This window comes from Convolutriloba macropyga, chromosome 4 (genome assembly GCF_964194025.1).
Source record: "Convolutriloba macropyga chromosome 4, txConMacr16.3, whole genome shotgun sequence".
NCBI lineage: Eukaryota > Metazoa > Xenacoelomorpha > Acoela > Convolutidae > Convolutriloba > Convolutriloba macropyga.
In genome coordinates, this window is record NC_134471.1 from 1,421,247 (window position 1) to 1,430,052 (window position 8,806).

Consider the following 8,806-nt stretch of genomic DNA (forward strand, 5'->3'; position numbering starts at 1 on the left):
GCCCAACTCTTACATCATTTTACCCCTCTGAACAAATTACCCCACACTCTTATATCATTTTACCCCTCATAGACCAATTACCCCCCATTCTTACATCAAAATGGGAGGATTTTAGGGAGGACATTCGACCCGGGTATAGCTCATAACTATTTTAGTTGTATTTAAATAACTACTTGACCCAATAATAACTATGTAATTCGTAGACTCGTTGTTCGCAAATTTCTACAAAAACCTATTTTTTCCTGCGTAAGCTACATGAAAAAACAATTTCCGATTGATACCCTAAGTACATTTGGGATTGCCTATAACAAATTTAGTTGCAAATCAGTAACTACCTAACCGAATAAAAAGTACCTAGTTTTAAAAGTCGTTAAATTCAGAAATATTCCAAATGAAAACGGAATTTTTTCGGCGGGCTGTTTTCAGAACTTTTCAACCATATTGATGGAAGGATGAGATAGGCAAATGAAACGGCTCAATTTATTGATTAGCAGTCGGTGCACAAATTTAACACTTGAATGTCTAAAAAAAATTTTAAAACAAACCCAATTTTTGTTTTGATAAAATACAACAATTGTTTGTAAAACACAAAAAAATAAAAGCAACATTTAAGTACATAATTTTTTAAGAAAAAAGTTTAGCTAAGGCGTATTTTGAGTAATATCAACACAAAAATTGAAGTGTTGATTGTATGTAATCTAAAAAACTCTAAACTAAACTCTTAAAATCTGTAAGATTATGGTGAATTTATATATTGACAACGCTAAAAACCTAAAGTTAGCATGATCAAAATTTAAATTTAAGTGTTGAATTGATGCAAAATCAGCGCTATACTCAACGCAAAAGTATGAATGATCTACGCTAACAACCGCAATATTATCTAAAACTCACGCTAAACTCAACGGAAAAATACGTAAGACCTATTCTTAGAAGCGCAAAACCTCCGCTTAGAGACAACAGTACTGTTTTTAGCTCCCCAAGCGTAGATCTTAAGTAAATTCAACTCAATGACAACCAATCTCTTATAATTTCGCATTTTAGCGTTCGTCGTTTAAGTTGGGTGGACGTTTTACGTTTTGTTTCTTCGGCATTGTCGTTCTGCGCGGTTTTTTACTGTTCGAGAAAGTCTTTATTTGTTGGCCATCAAGAAGAAAAAAATTGTATTTGTACAATTGAAATTTTACTCCAGTGGTCTTTAAAAAATAGTCGGCACCAGATTATTTTTCGGGGAAAATTTTACAAACTTGGCAGCTGCAAAACACTTTTTCTCAGCGTAAAATCACATGAATCTCTAGATTTGTCATGCATGAATTTTCATTTGATTTAAACGAGTTTCCGTTTGAATTTTTTTGTAAACTTGCACTTCTTTTCTGAGTTCACACGTACTTTTTATATCTTTTTCCAGAAAATTCCACGTAAATTTACTTGATTTATATGAGAAAGTTTCAAACAAAAGGTCCTGAAATTTATTGTAGACTCAGATGAAAATTCATCTAAAAAATCACATCTTGTGAAAGCCAGCCCGAGAGTCACATGTGATGTTACGCGAGAACGCATACGTCAAATTTCACTTTTTTCAATAAAATCGTCTGTTGGCACATGAGTTTTTATGAGATCTCACACAAGAAATCATATAATCCGAACTGATTCTCTCAAAAAGAAGCAAATTGTCAGTAAAAAGTATATTTTTAACACACTTAAATGATGCTAATTAAATATTATTGAGCATCATTTGAGTGTGATAAAAATAGAGTTTTTACTGACAGCTCAAATCGATTACGGCTCAACTCGAAAAAAAAAACGAAATTAATCAACTGAATTTGAAAATTTACAAGCACACACACACACACAAACACGTACACGCACGAAGACGCACAGAACTTCAGTTAAAGTAAAAAAGACCACGTTTAAAATTTGTAAAATTTTTGATTAAAATTTGTTCACAAAATTACTTCTCAGTTGCAAAAATGTCATGAAAATTTCCTACGCCATTTGAAGGTAACAATTATTGGCGGTGTTTATGGCTCACTCTCCGCAATTGCAGGTACATGCCTACAATGATTCGTGAAAAAGCTAGACGAAAGTAGTGAGAGTACTGAAAAACGGTGAAAACGACGAAACAGGACAAAAATACGGTCCAACGATTTTTATTGCAAGTAGTGAATTGGATTTGGATGACATGGGAGAAAATCTTCCTGGCATAAACTTTGCTTTGCATTTTAAAAGAAGTTTGTGAATGCCTGCGGTTTATACGAAGCTTTTTTGATACCTTTCGCTCTCAATGAAAAGACAGCTATAATATCTTTACTATGATTAAACATGAGAAAAAGACGACGGAAACTCACATTTCAAACCCAATAAATTCACGGTTTTTTTTCTATCCGACTTCATCGATATCTTTTATTATTTGCCTAGCCCTAGTGATAGCTATAAGCGCCGCAGGGCCGGATATTTTGGGTAATACAAAAAGAAAAGAAAGTAGCCTACCACTAATTATTGGAAAATACATCCTATGGATGTTTTCCTTCCCAGCCTGAGGTCCAGACCCAAATTGGTTTATGATCAGACCCAGTCGAGCGCACACCTGTGTCCCAGGCCGATATTACAGGGTCTGGAAGGCAGTTCGAGCGCACTACAGTCTGGTTGATGGTCTGGAGATGGCCTGATCAGAGGTCATTTTGGTCTGAAAAGTCTAAATCAGAGGCGACTTCGAGCGCAATTGGGTCTGATCATAACCTCTTCGAGCGGACTTGGATATGATCAGAAATGTTTTCGAACGCAAGTGGGCTCATCAGGGACCATTTCGAGCGGCTTATTTTTTCACTTTTTCGCTTTTTTTCACTGAGAGATGTTGACTCTACCAAGAAGCAGCAATAGAGCAGCGTTCTGATCACAGACTCATCTAAAATCCGATTGCTCTGATCAGAAAAAAGAGTCCGGCTGATAGCAAAGACCAGTCTTCTTCAGAGGAAATTTTGATCAACTGGAGACCAGGATGTTTTTTATGGAAAGCTGTCTAAACTCATCCATTGGGTCAGAAATGTACACTAAACGGTACAAATAAGAAAATTTTTTCTCGACAGTGGGGTTTCGTTTTCTTGAGCAATACTTTTATAATTGAGTTTTCCTTAGATGAATTAAATAAAGCAAACATCAGTTTTTATGAAATGAATATATTGTATCAAAATTAAGAGATTTTTTCAGAAGTAATTTTTTAGAGATTTTGTCTCGGATCAGACTATTTCGAGCTCACTTGAGTCTGATCAGAAGAGGTTTCGAGCGCGCTTCAGTCTGATCATAAATGGCTACAAGCGGAACTGGGTCTGACCATAAAGGCTTCCAGCGCAACTTGGTCTGATCATAACCTCTTCGAGGGCAGTTGAGTGTGGTCATAGTCTGATTAAGGTCCGGTCAAAGGTCTGAATTTGAGTCTGGACCATTGTCTGAAGATGGTCTGATCAGAAGACTTTCGGTCTGAAACGTCTGACCAGAGACTCTTTGTTTCTGGAAAGTCTAATCATTGCTAATTTTGGTCTGGAAAGTCTGATCAGACCAAAATTCGGGTCTGGACTTCAACTTGGGTTACGATAAAAGGAATTACTTTAAAAGTTTTTAAAGTTTTAGCAGAATTTGTGATTTTTTTTCTGTTTCCTGAGATGCAATCAAGAAATTTTACTGTAACTGCTACTTCCTCTTTGCCGGAAGAAAAAGTTTAACCAGCAAAAACCCTCTCCAACCGAAACTTAATTAGTTCTGCCAAATACGAGAGTAAACAGATGTCAAAGAAATGTCAAAAAGTTTTAATGATACGAGTATCCAGCAAAATCAAATAAATTGAGGTGCAGACCCAAATTGCTTTATGATCATAACAGTGTGCTCCGAGACCGAAATTACAGGGTCTGGACCGAAGTTCGAGCGCACTACAGTCTGGACCATTTTCTGGAGTTGTTCTGGTCAGAGGTCAATTTGGTCTGAGAAGTGTGATCATAAACAGTCATAAACAGTCATCCAGCGCATGTTGGTCTTTCAGTCATCAAAAACGCATTCGAGCGCACTTGAGTCTGATCAGGAGCATTGCGAAAGCCCTATTCTTTATTTTTTTAACTGAGAGTTGTTCGCTCTGCCAAGAGGCAACAATAAAGCAGCGTTCCGATCAGAGACTCATCTAAAGTCCGATAGACCTGATCTGAAAAAAGGAGTCCAGCTGATAGCAAACACCGGTCCCCTTCAGAGGAAATCTTGATTCCCTAAAGACCACAATGTTTCTTATGGAAAGCTTTTTAAACTCATTCATTAAGAAATCTACAAAGAAATCTACAAAGAAATCTACAAAGAAATCTACAATGAACGGCATACTAAATAAGGTTGTTATCAACAGATGTATGCCGCTTTCTTTAGCAATACTTTTATAATGGGTTTCTACCTAAATGAGTTAAATACTGCAAACATCCGTTTTTATGAAATGAATTTTGACCTAAAATACAGGGTCTGGACGGAAGTTCGAGGGCACTACAGTCTGGACCATGGTCTAGAGTTGATCTTGTCAGTATTGAAGATGGTATGAAAAATCTGATCATAAATGACAGGAAGTGCAACTGGGAATTGCCATAAGTATTTCGAGCGCAACCGCGTCTGATAATGATCTCTTCGAGCGCACTTGAGTCTGGTCATAGTCTGATTAAGGTCCGGTCAATGGTATGAATTTGAGTGTGGACCGTGGTCTGAAGATGGTCTGATCAGAACGCCTTCGGTCGGAAAAGTCTGATCATAGTCCCTTTGAGTCTGGAAGGTCCAATCAGAGGTAACTGTGGTCTGGAACTGTTTGATAACAATGCAGCACTAAATACCACTAGCTGTTATAATGAATTCATATATTTTTAAACTAATTTAATCTAAGAAGAATCATGTATTTTACTGTAAACTTCGTTCTCATTAATTATTCCGTCGACAAATACTCAAAAGTGATACATGAGTCCGGGTCAAGGCCGAATGGTTAAGTTATAAAAACCTGCAAATTTCTTGCAAAAGATGATTAACTTGTAAGAATTTTCAATTCAATTGGTTAACTTGGAAGAACTCGCAAGTCGAATGACTGATTGTAAGTTTCTCGTGAGCTCCGGCTGAGACCAGCTCTTATTGGTAAATTCAATTTAACATTCAGTTAATTACCGTGAAAGCACGTGGGAGTTAGTTGCTAAGTTCGAATAGCATAACACAATGCAACCTACGTTGACCAAATGGTTATTTGTCAGTTTTATCAACTCAAGAGGTCGTTTTGCAATTCAATTCCAATGCATTTTTAAAAGCAGTACTCATTTTATATAGTCTAACTCAAACTTCCATCACCATTTCCAATATTCACTTCAGAACTTTTAAAACGTTGCAATGGTAGTTGTTACTTGTAGTTATTTGACAATTAATCAAACGGCGAGGACCAATTATTTTCCGTAAACTTGTTACTATTAATTATTTCCTTCGTATATGTTTCCAAAATATGTCAAAAAAGGGTAAAATTCAGTAGACGGGTATCTCATATGAGATTTACAATGTTTGATTTTAACTTTTTACTTCAGATTGGAGGTTGTAAAATACCTATTGTTTCAAATCCATTGATGCGAATAGCTCGCAATCAATCTTCATTTTACAAAACGTGGTAAATAGCAAAGTATTTAATAAGTGTTATAACTTTGATTCTTTAAATCTCTTCCAGAAGCTTTAAAAAGAATTTATTCAACTTTCGCCTGACAAATTTCCTGTTTGATGTTAGGCAAGTTTTTAAACTACGGAAAACCTATACTTAAAGATTTCAATTGTGACAACTTTAACCTGTTACTTTTAATAAAGGTTTCTTACAAAATATCTAAAAGGTAACTATATCTAAAATATCTTACAAAAGGTTACATTGTGAAGTTTCTATTTCAAAGTTGTTGGATGTACGTGCTATTGAAGCATTGATATTGAGCCTATTGACTATGTTAACAAAAGGAAGGAACTTGAGCGATGTAAGGTGGAGTGAAGCTTTATTTGTTGTGTAAACAATAGAGAGACTGGCTTTGCAAAGTCATCAAGTTGTCAATAGTCAAGTTGTAAACAAGTTGTAAATAGCCAGAATGAAACTCAAGGGATATTGCTATTCGCTATAAGCAGATAAAATTTTGAGGCTACTGTTTAATGTTTTCGGGAAGGATATAATTGACATGTTAAAAAGAAAGAATTACTGCAAAAAAATTGAAAAAGACAAAAATTGTGTTTGAAGGATTTTTATGCCATTTTTATTGCCTTTTTATCAAGAAAAATGTTATTTGTTTGTCCCTAACGATTGCCCAAAACATTGGGAACAGAAAACAAAAAATAGAAATTATTTGTCAAAAACTTTTTGTGTGAAAAGGCAAAGCAATTTGTATGTGACAAAAAAGATTTACTAATTATTTTAATTTGCAAATGGTCAGAGCAAAGAGTTTTAAACATTAAAAACCGACACTTTTATGATGTAATTCATTAATTGCTTGGCTTCTATGCACAACAACTAAATAATTTGAAGAAAAAACGCTTGCCTTGTATTGCTATAGTTTTTCTGGACCCAAGCTTGGTACTCCATTATTGTAGGAACTAGTTGAGTTATATATAAAAAGAGGGTAATACAATTGCAGAAGAAAAATGTTATAGATCTTAGGAGTTAACGCAAATGTTCGTCTGTATTCATATTTTCAAATTTTGTCAGTCAGTCAAGTGAACTTATCATCTGAAGTTTGGGAAATTCATAGAACCTACTCGAAACCTGAAGTAACAATAGTATAGTTTTATCTAACCTTACAGTGAAAATAAATCAATATTTTCGAAAAAGCAACAATTTAAGTATTGGAAGTTCAGACATTTTTAAACCGGACTTTTGGGATTGAAAATAGAGTTATTAAATGAGAACGTTGTTTGAAATAGGACTAAATATTGCCTTGAAATCTTTTTGAGAATAGATTGATAAGCACAAAAGTTCGCATGGTTTGTTTTGAAGAGTTTTGGTGGAGAGAAACTGATCTGTTGAATAAGAGTTCATAGTTTCGCCAACCCTTGCAAGTCCTCGAAACCCTACATCCTCAATTCGATGCCCTGGAACATTAACTGGTGAATTTTTGGACAGTTGCATACGCATTGGGAACGAGAGTGCGCTTTTTCCAGCAACACTATTAATTATTTCCTCAATATATATCGAAAAAGGGTAGAATTCAATAGACGGGTATCTCATGAGATTTAAAATGTTTGGTTTTACATTTTCTTTTTAGTTTGGAAGTTGTAAATTATTATTTATTTCTTTCGTATATGTTTCCAAAATATGTCAAAAAAGGGTAAAATTCAGTAGACGGGTATCTCATATGAGATTTCCAATGTTTGACTTTTACTTTTTACTTCAGATTGGAGGTTGTAAAATACCTATTGTTTCAAATCCGTTGATGCGGATAGCTCACAATCAATCTTCATCTTAGAATACGTGGTAAATAGCAAAGCGTTTATTTTGACTGGCAAATTCACTATTTGATATTAGGCAAGTTTTAAAACTACGCAAGGCCTATACTGAAAGATGCAAATTGTGACAACTTTAACCTCTTACATGTAATAAAGTCTTCTTCCAAAATATCAAAACTGCGAGCAAAAATAGGTGACAAAAATTTGCCATAAATATTATTGAGTTTTTTTTGATACGCACGAAATTTTTGGAGAGTTAACAAAGGAGACTGTGCAGTAGTAAAAGCATCCCATACCTTCTCTCAAGTAAAAAGGTTACACTTTGAAATTTCTATTTTAAAGTTGTTGGAACTACATGGTATTGAAGCTTTGATATTGAGCTTATTGACTATGTTAACAAAAGAAAGAACAGGAGCGATGTAAGTTTGAGTGGAGTGAAGCTTTATTTGTTGTGTAAACAATAGAAAGACTCGATTCGCAAAGTCATCAAGCTGTCAAAAGTCAAGTTGTAAACAAGTTGTAAATAGCCAGAATGAAACTCAAAGGTTAATGCTATTCGCTGTAAGCAGATACATTTTTGAAGTTACTGTTTAGTGTTTTCGGGAAGGATATAATAGACATGTTAATATGAAAGAATTACTGCATAAAAAAGAAAAAGACAAAAAGTATGTTTTGAAGGATTTTTTCTGACATTTTTATTGCCTTTTTTTCAAGAAAAATTTATTTGTTTGTCTCTAACGATTGCCCAAACGCATTGGGAACAGAAAACAAAAGGAGAAATTTCTTGTCAAAAACTTTATGGTTGGAAAAGGCAAAGCAAATTGTATGTGAAAGAAAAGGATTTACTAGTTATTTTAATTGCAAATGGTCAGAGCAAAGTCTTTTAAACAAAAAAACTGACACATATATGCTGTAATTCATTAAGTGCTTGGCTTCTATGCACAAAATCTAAACAGGCTTAATTCCGTAACAAAATTAAACAGAACAAAAGTGTGGTTGAAAGGACATGCATGAAGAAATGAAACGAAAAATAAAAAAAATTGAAAAAACGCTTGCCCTACAGTTTTCTTGGACCCAAGCTTGGTACTCTATTATTGTGGGAACTAGTTGAGTTATATATAAAAGAGGGTAATGCAATTGCAAAAGAAAAAAATTATAGATCTTAGAGGTTAACGCAAATATTCGTTTGAGTTCGTATTTTCAAATTGTGCCAGTCAGTCAAGTATATGATATGAAGTTTGGGAAATTCAAAGAACCTAATTGAAACCTGAAGCCAAGACAAAGTAACAATAGTAAAATTTTAGATAACCTTGCAGTAAAAAAATCAGTATTTTCAAAAAAGCAACGG